This window comes from Populus alba, chromosome 3 (assembly GCF_005239225.2).
Source record: "Populus alba chromosome 3, ASM523922v2, whole genome shotgun sequence".
NCBI lineage: Eukaryota > Viridiplantae > Streptophyta > Magnoliopsida > Malpighiales > Salicaceae > Populus > Populus alba.
This window is the reverse complement of record NC_133286.1, coordinates 316,023-324,789: the sequence shown is the minus strand read 5'-3', so window position 1 is coordinate 324,789 and position 8,767 is coordinate 316,023. Positions and strand designations below refer to the sequence as shown.

The following is an 8,767-nucleotide window of genomic DNA, read 5'->3' as shown; positions in this document are numbered from 1 at the left end:
TGTAATCCATTAGGTTATCTGATAAGTTGGCTTAAATATAAATCACAATCCTAAATAAAATAGGATTAAATAAATTAAATAATTTAATTTATTATCAATTCAATAATTAATTGATTTATATTTGAAAATTAAATACAATGCTTAGTAACGTGTCATGATCCCTAAACTAATAGGAAAGTCATAAGTGATTTAACTTAACATTTCAGTTACCAGTTCTTAGTTTAATTTTATTTTCTTCATTAACAATATTATGATTTAGACATTATAGCATGTAGTATGTCTACCCTATCAAATCATGTTTGTTCACAACACTATAGTTATTGATTATTTGAATATGTTGAAACTCTTTTCAAATCTCATTCCACCTTACACAATGGTTTACAATCAATGTTATTCCAGAACAAATGAAATATTATTCTAATTAATTCACATAAGGTGATGAATCATCTCTTGATTACTTAAATATCTTCTTATAGTTCATGTTATACCCAATATCTACTCATTTGTTACCCTTGATTATGATAATTTGTAGTAGGATCAAAGCATAACATTCCCTATATAAGATAACTTAATGATCTCAAGTCTAAGGATTACTTACATAACCATCATATGAGCTTTTTCATAGACAGACACAAGTGATATTTCTATATGAAATTCATGACTAACAGTTTATTATTTTTGGGATTTGTTGTGAGTGCTGATGGAATTAAGGTCGACGAAGAACAAAATCCATGCCATCCAGGAATGGCCTACTCTAAAGAATGTTGGCGAGGTACGTAGTTTCCATGGCCTCACAACGTTCTACCAGTGGTTTTTAGAAATTTCAGCTGAATCATCGCACCAATCACTATGTCGCACGTCCCAGTGCGGTGTTTGTTGGTAATTTTTCATTCGTTTGCTTGTTTGGTTCTTGAGAGTTGCCATCTAGTATTTAGTTCAGGGTTACTAGGAAACCCAAGTGTACTAATCTTATCAAAGATTCACGGGTAAGGAAATGGTTGTGGCTAGGGAAGGTATTAGCACCCTTAGCGTACCCTACCTGAGGTAAGCTGCTTTGCAATTTGATGTGACTTAGAAAGTTTTGAAAGTTGTCTTGCCAATGACTTCTTAAAAAGAAAAGAAAAGTTCTACTTGGTAAGAAAATCCTTATCTTATTGAATAAAGAAAACCTAATTACTCTAACATCAATAATAATAATAATAATAATAAAACAAACTTTTCTATTTAATATCAAGAATACATCTTACATATAAGATTATAATCCCGGATATCAAAAGAAAAAATATTTTTTTGATATTTTTTGAAATATGAACCAAATTCAATGCAAGTTAAAACATTTATTTTTTCTTTCTTTTTAGTTTTTATCATTCAAAACATACATAACAAAAAATAACAAAACACCCACTAAACACTCTTCTTGTACTATGTTTAAGCACACACCCATTACATGTTTACAAATAAATGAAAATTCAAAATAACCCAAACAACATATTAAACAATTTTAAATTTACAAAATGAACCCCAAAAAATTCAGGAACAATGCTAGGAAGCCCTCTGAAACTGTAGAAACATTAGCGGCGCGTAGGTTCACGGACCGCCACTGATGAAGGTAAGAAAACCATGGATCGGGAACATTTTCTTTTTCTCTGTCTTCCCACGCCGTCTGTAAAGGTCACCACCACCTGTAACAAGGGAAAAAATGCACAAACAACAATTGATTTTTATTTTTCTTTCCCTTTTTAGATCTTTTCTCGATCTTTTTTCTTCTGTTTTCAGTTCATTGTTCTTTTCTTCTTCAGGTGGCGGATGTGCCAGTGCTTGAAGGCCTCGGTGTGGAGGAGAAAGGAGTGGCTTTCTGGTCGGGACAAAAAGAGACATGGCATCTATGGCTGAAGAGAGACTGTGGGTTTGTAGAGACGAGGAACAACTCTACCCGTTCTCTAGCCAAAGAAGATGAGGCTATTTTGTGGTGCTGTATATGGTCAGTTGCAGAAGATGGAGAAGAGCGGGGGTTGCCTTGGCTAGTCTGTGGCCGTCGCTGTTGAGGAGACCGAAAGAGAAGAAGAGGCTGCTGAGGGGAAAGCTTTTGGTGGAGAAGTTGGGAGACGGTTGCTGCGATTGAACATGAGAGGAAATGATATATTTAGAGCTGCTGTGGGAACGATGACAGTTGGTTTGTGGGGGGGGGGAAATAGAGAGGGGAGATCTCGTGAGGGAGATGGAGGTAGAGATCAGTCGACTTTGGTTGCGAGGCAAACTAAAAATAGGCAGCTGTGGAGAGGCAGGGTGGATCTAGTGTCCAAAGGATGAGCGGCCGAAGAAGGAGAAGGGAGGATCTGAAATGGCGGGGGGTCCTTGGCTCTCTGGTTCTTTGTGTCTATTTAAATCTTTGATCCTGGGTGTGTTATTTGATGGTCTATGAATAACGTGACCTTTTGTGAATTTTAAGAAATACAAGGTAGTTGAGTCAAAACTCGAGGCTTTATCAATAAAGATTGTTTCTTTTTCTTAGCACCAATTTTATTAGCATGTATAATAATCAGTAGTTGATTCATGAAGTCACAACCCTTATGAAATAACTCTTCAAGTTTTGAGATCGCCATTTATCGATTTAGATTGCTTACTTGATTAAAAAGAGTTTTTTCAAGCATGTAATGCAGGCTATGGTTCATGGCTATGAAAGAAAAGAATTTCACAAGCTCAAAAGGTGTTTGAGAGTTTCAAGAACCTAAGATCAACATCAATTATTCATCAGTCTCTTTTTCTTTCGTTGTCTTTGTAGAGAAAGTGGCATATAATCTTGTTAATCTCAAAGATCAGAATTCTTTTAACATTGATCATAATGCAAGTCCAACTTTTTCTTTGAAGAATAACCAATCTAATCTTTTTGAAGGTACTACAGGCTTTGTCCTAGACACACCAAAACACATGAAACTCGATTTTTTTTTATGTTCACTTTTGACATTTGCTGTGTCTTTTTTCAATTGAAACTTATTTTGCCCTTCTTAGAATTGGTAGGCATTCTAATTGTAACACCCCACCTCACTAGCAAGGTATTGTCCGCTTTGGGCCCACACCCTCACGGATTTGTCCTTGTAGAAGCGAGCCCACCGTGGGGCCTGACTTCTCAAAACGCGTCTTCCAAGTTGGCATGCTCACCATAACCTCACTAGCAAGATATTGTCCGCTTTGGCCCACAGGCCCTCACAAATTTGTTGTTGCAGCAGCGAGCCTACGGCCTGACTGCCCAACACGCGTCTTACTAGTCAAGGTGAGCATGCACTTATAAGGCCCTGGCTATGGACACTCGCTTCCGATGTGGGATCTTACAATCCCCCCATCTTAAGACGAGCCGTCCTCGGCTCTGATACCAAATGTAACACCCTACCTCACTAGCAAGATATTGTCCGCTTTGGGCCCACACCCTCACGGATTTGTCCTTATAGAAGCGAGCCCACCGTGGGGCCTGACTTCCCAAAACGCGTCTTCCAAGTTGGCATGCTCACCATAACCTCACTAGCAAGATATTGTCCGCTTTGGCCCACAGGCCCTCATGGATTTGTTGTTGCAGCAATGAGCCTACGACCTGACTGCCCAACACGCGTCTTACTAGTCAAGGTGAGCATGCACTTATAAGGCCCTGGCTCTGGACACTCGCTTCCGATGTGGGATCTTACACTAATTCTATGGTTTCTTCAAAGTTTTCTTACATTCCCTCCAGTCTATGGTTTCTTTCTTCTTTTAGCTCTTTCTCAATGATTGGACTTTTTTTCTAAGCCTTTCTTTTATCCATTGATTATATTAGTGTCTTTAAAATATCTCTTATTTGCCCCCAATGTGAGGCGTGATCCTAGTCAGGGTTTTTTTTTAAAAGAAATATTCTATCAGGCTTAAATAAGAATTGCAAGGGATATATATCTTTAGAAAGTGAAGGGATGAGCAAAGATGGCCTTTTCTCATTTCAAACAAGGTCAGTTAGAACCGATAAATTTTGATCCCATCCATAAATTTTTCTTACATGCCCTCCAGTCTGTGGTTTCTTTCTTCTTCTAGCTCTTTCTCAATGATTGAACTTTTGTTCTAAGCCTTTCTTTTATTTATTAATTCTATCAGTGTCTTCAAAATATCTCTTATTTGCTCCTAGTGTGGGGTGTGATCCTAATCAGGGTTTCTTTTGAAAAGAAATATTCTATTAGGCTCAAATGGGGATTGCAAAGGATATATATATTTAGAAAGTGAAGGGATGGGCAAAGATGACATTTTCTCATTTCAAACAAGGTCAGTTAGAACTAATAAATTTTGATCCCATCCAGTGTAGTGATTTGGACTTATAAGAATCATGATTCACAAGTCCATAACTATCGAATTCACTACATGTCATTATGCATACTACTAAAACTTAGCTACATAGTGGGTCATTTAGTTTCACGTGTGAGCTCAAAATTTGTTTGGTCACCCCATATCATTTTAAAAAGCATCAAGTCATTTTGCAACCAAAATACTTTTAAACTTTCAAGATTGATTAGCCTAAATCGCGTGTCGGAGTTCGATCAAAATATCTTGCCAAAATAAACTTTGAAGGAAATATCTCATGATTTCAGAATAACAAAGAGACAAAGAAAAGACATGTTTCATTAAAGGATGAGATGTGATTCCAAAACAAAATGCAGAGAGTCAAAATTCTATAACCATATTAATGATAATTCAACACCATCCTTGGATTAGCTTTTCTTGTAATCTTTGTGTTTTGCCAAACATTTTTTATCACTTGTCATTCTGAAAATGTTCAGGGAAAAATATATCCAATGACACATTTCACAAACTCAACTCGCCTCTTGCTCACCATCCTCCGAACTTAGTTCTTAAAACTCTTGTAACTACTCAACTGAATGGCCTAAAATCTCACCATGATATTCATATCTTTTTTCTGGATTATACCACCTAGAAAATGATGGTTGTATGAGAATTGATGGAGTCAGGGCAATAAGTTCATAGTTTGACAGATACTGATAAAAAAACTTGAGAGGCCGAGGTATGTCAATCTTGGCAAAGACATTTGAGCAATTGATGCTACAGTATGCCCTAACTGAACCACATAGCTAACGTTTCTCACCTTAAGTGTTATTTTCCGATTCATCTCTCATCATTGTTCTGGAATCCATGGCAAAACCTTAAATTTTTATTTAATATAATTTAAAATTTAACTTAGATTAAATTTATGATCGATCAGATTAATTTAAAGTTAACATTTTATTCTAAAATTTAGTTTAATAATTATTTAATTTAATTTAAAATTCAAATTAAATCAAATTTCTATTCGAGTGGTTAAAGTTAACATTATCAATTGCAAAAGGCAAATAGAGAAATTAATTTAAGCAACAATAACAAGCAAATTAATTTGAAACACTCTTTATTTCATAAGTAAGAGTCCAGTCTAGCAAGGACCAAAAACACAAGCTCTCTACTGCGAGAGTAGATTGCAACATTCCAAAAAGATGAACCAAAACTTGTAAAAAAAACAAACAAACAAAAAACAAGAAGCACCAGAGCTACTGGAGACACTCAATCCACACATACTAGGTAAGGTAGAAGTGGGTAGGGATAGCATGGATAAAACCCAGTTCAGAGACCAAGAGAGAACGGGAAGGTAGTGGATTTCAACCAGCTACTACCAGTGATGAAGTTGCGAGCAGTAAAAGCTTGAGCCTCAGTTGCATCGGTGATCACCTTGTATCCTTTCCAGGGAACCCTTCCGGAGGTTCCGGCACCAGCCCCACTGTTTTCGTACTCTGCAAAATGTAATGTGTCAAGTGCGAATCTGCCCTTCCACTCACGCCATCCGGCCGGGCTTATCACATCACTTATGGATGATTGCATGATAACAGTCCTCGAATACTCCTTCCAGGGTCTACCGAGATACGCAGAGAAATTACTCCTGGCATGCTGTAGATCAGGAGTAGCACCGATTCTAGACTTCTGAATTACAATGCCAGTGTTTTGATTAGGATCACTCCTCCCTTGGGCAGTTATTGTGATTGTTTGCCCTGGATTGGGACGGCGAGCACGGATGTCACAATCTTGGAAAACAGCTGCAGAATTGCCGAAAATGAAATCAACCGTGCCTGCTATGTAGCAGTTTGTGAAGAACTGACGGTTTGAGTGGACATAGAGGGTGTTTTGGTAGGCCACCATGCCACATTTGTAGAACGCTGCAAAGTCAGACTCAACTCGTAGTGCCACGGCTTGGTACTTGGAGGCGCCGGCTGTGTTTTGGAAGGTTATGTCTCTTGCTAGGAATCCTTTACCCACCACGGCTGCGAGGTTCATCATGATGTCCCATTAGAGTACTCGTGCATAGAAAATAATTAGGAAAAATAGAATAAAATCAATGGACATACCAACAGTGGCAGAATGGTAGGTTGTGCCGCCATCAACCACATTCCTACTTGCTGTGATGATGGTTTTTTTCCTTCCATCTCCAAGAAACATGATGTTAGTTTTCTCACTTGGAACTTCCACGTTTTCCCTGTAGACACCCGCCTTGATTTTGATAATATACCTCTTACCGCTGTGCTTAGGTGCAGCAGCAACTGCAGCTGACACTGTCCTGTACTTCCCACTGCCATCAGCTGCCACCACCACGTCTGGAGTCAGCAATGATGATTGGAACAGCCGTCTGTCCGTTACCGACAACCACTCCGGCCACCCTTCATCGCTGTCGTCCTCCTCCTTGAGCTTCCTGCTTGTGGTCCTGAGCCTATTGGCGATGGCTTGAGCGTCTTCGATCAACTTCTTGATCAATGCCAATGTATTGCTACACATCTTTCCAGCATCATCTTCACTGGAATCATGAAACAAATTCCTGAATATCCTCAAAGGCCCTGAATGAGAGAAACCATCCAAACACGAGTCTTCATTTGATTTACAAGAACTCACTTTAGTTGTGAGCTCATCAGCGTATGATTGTTGTTGAAGAAGTTGATTGTTGGGGTTGCGTTGGAGCTCTCCCCAAACCTTGTCTAGATCGGCAAGACTGCTGTCGTAATTCTTCGTACAATCCTCGAGAGCGGTCTTTTTTTTTTTTTTTAGGATTTTGGGTGGATAGGATCTCATTCGCTTTGATCTTTTTGCTATTAATAGCATCTATAGTTGCGTTTATGTTTTTCAGAATAACTGCCTTGGGGTCACCCGATTTCCCGGAATCATCAGGGAAACTGGTAGCTGCTGAGTAGCACAAATCAGGATACCTTGTGGAGTTGCATGAGGCCATCAGCAAGGCATGAGCAGCATCACTTTTGGTGGAGTTTTTGTGAGAATTGGCGCCAATGGCAATGGCAATTATAGCGGCAACTAGTAAGAAAGAAGCAAAAATAGCAAGGACAAGCCTCTTGTTTTTCTTGGACATGGAAATGTACTGGCCGGCTTGGGTCATCTTTTTTGGTTTTTGTTTTCTTGGAGGATAGTGAAGTAGGGTTTATGGGCTTTCAAATGATGGTGTGGTGAAAGAGTACACCATGAACCAATATATAGAGGGAAAAAAGGAGGTGATGTGGGAATTTCGATTGCTATATTAATAAAAAATCAATTTTGATAGTGATATTAAACAATAAATTAGGGTTATTTGTCAAGCTTTGTTAGGATATTGTGCACATGAGCAGCACTTGCATTTTTCTCTGTGTTTTTTTCTTTTCATTTGCAGCTTTAGTGCTTTTCCTTTGAATCCATATTCAGCGTCAACCATAATAAAGAAGCCGAGATGCTAAAGAGAAAATGATGATTAAGATTTTGAGATGATAAAGAGGATAGTGTATGGAAAATTACCTTTGAGTGATCCAGAGGGAAAATTACCTCGGTTGATCTAGATAGTTATTAAAATAAATTACGAATAAAATTGAAAAAACTTCACCATTGATATAAATAATTATTCTCAAGGATTTTTTTTAGTATAGAAGTAACTAGTTCGAAGCCTTGGCTTGAGGCATTTTGGTCAATTAAATTACATCTATATTATATTATATGGCACTTGTGTTTTTAATTCCATGCTTCCTAAAGATTTTGTATAAAAGCCTGACAAAATCAATCTTAAACTTAATAAAGAGAAAAGAAAAAAAAACTTTAAGGATGGAAATAAAATTATATTATACGGACTAAGATTTTTTTTCAAAAAAATAATATTCTTTTAGTTTCTTTTGTCAATAAAAGCCCCTCAAAATCAATCAGGAATTTCTAAATACTATTGAATAAAATGATAAACAAATGATAAATAAATGGTCGGTGAATAAAATGATAAAACCCTTTCAAACCGAGATAAAAAAAAAAAAAACACCATTTTCTTTTAGTTTTTCTTTTTATTAATTGTTAATATAGTTATTTGTTCCGAGTAAGATTTAAGAAGAATATATTTAGAATATTATTTATTATCTCACAAAAGGATACATATAATATTTATCATTGTTACTGCACAAGTCCTTGACTTTTGTGGTAAAAGCTAAATCTATACTTCTTTGAATCAATAAAGAAGAAGAAGAAGAAGAAGAAGAAGAAGAAGAAGAAGAAGAAGAAGAAGAAGAAGAATATATTTTCAAGTTCCTCTTCATACATATTTTTGCACGTTATTAATTATGCTTATGGTAAATATTTGTGTATCACTTCCCCAAGTTTTTGAGAATAAATTTTTGAGCAAGAAAAATCTAGAATATTTATTTTTGTGTTATAAACTACTTTTCAAAATACTTTTTACTCGAAAAAGATATTAATTTCATATATT

At 36.9% G+C, this 8,767-nt stretch overlaps 1 pseudogene; it reads right to left on the bottom strand.

The window, feature by feature from the left end:
* Positions 1–5,420: 5,420 nt before the first annotated feature.
* Positions 5,421–7,511, bottom strand: LOC118062362 (pectinesterase-like; annotated as a pseudogene).
* Between the last annotated feature and the right edge of the window lie 1,256 nt (positions 7,512–8,767).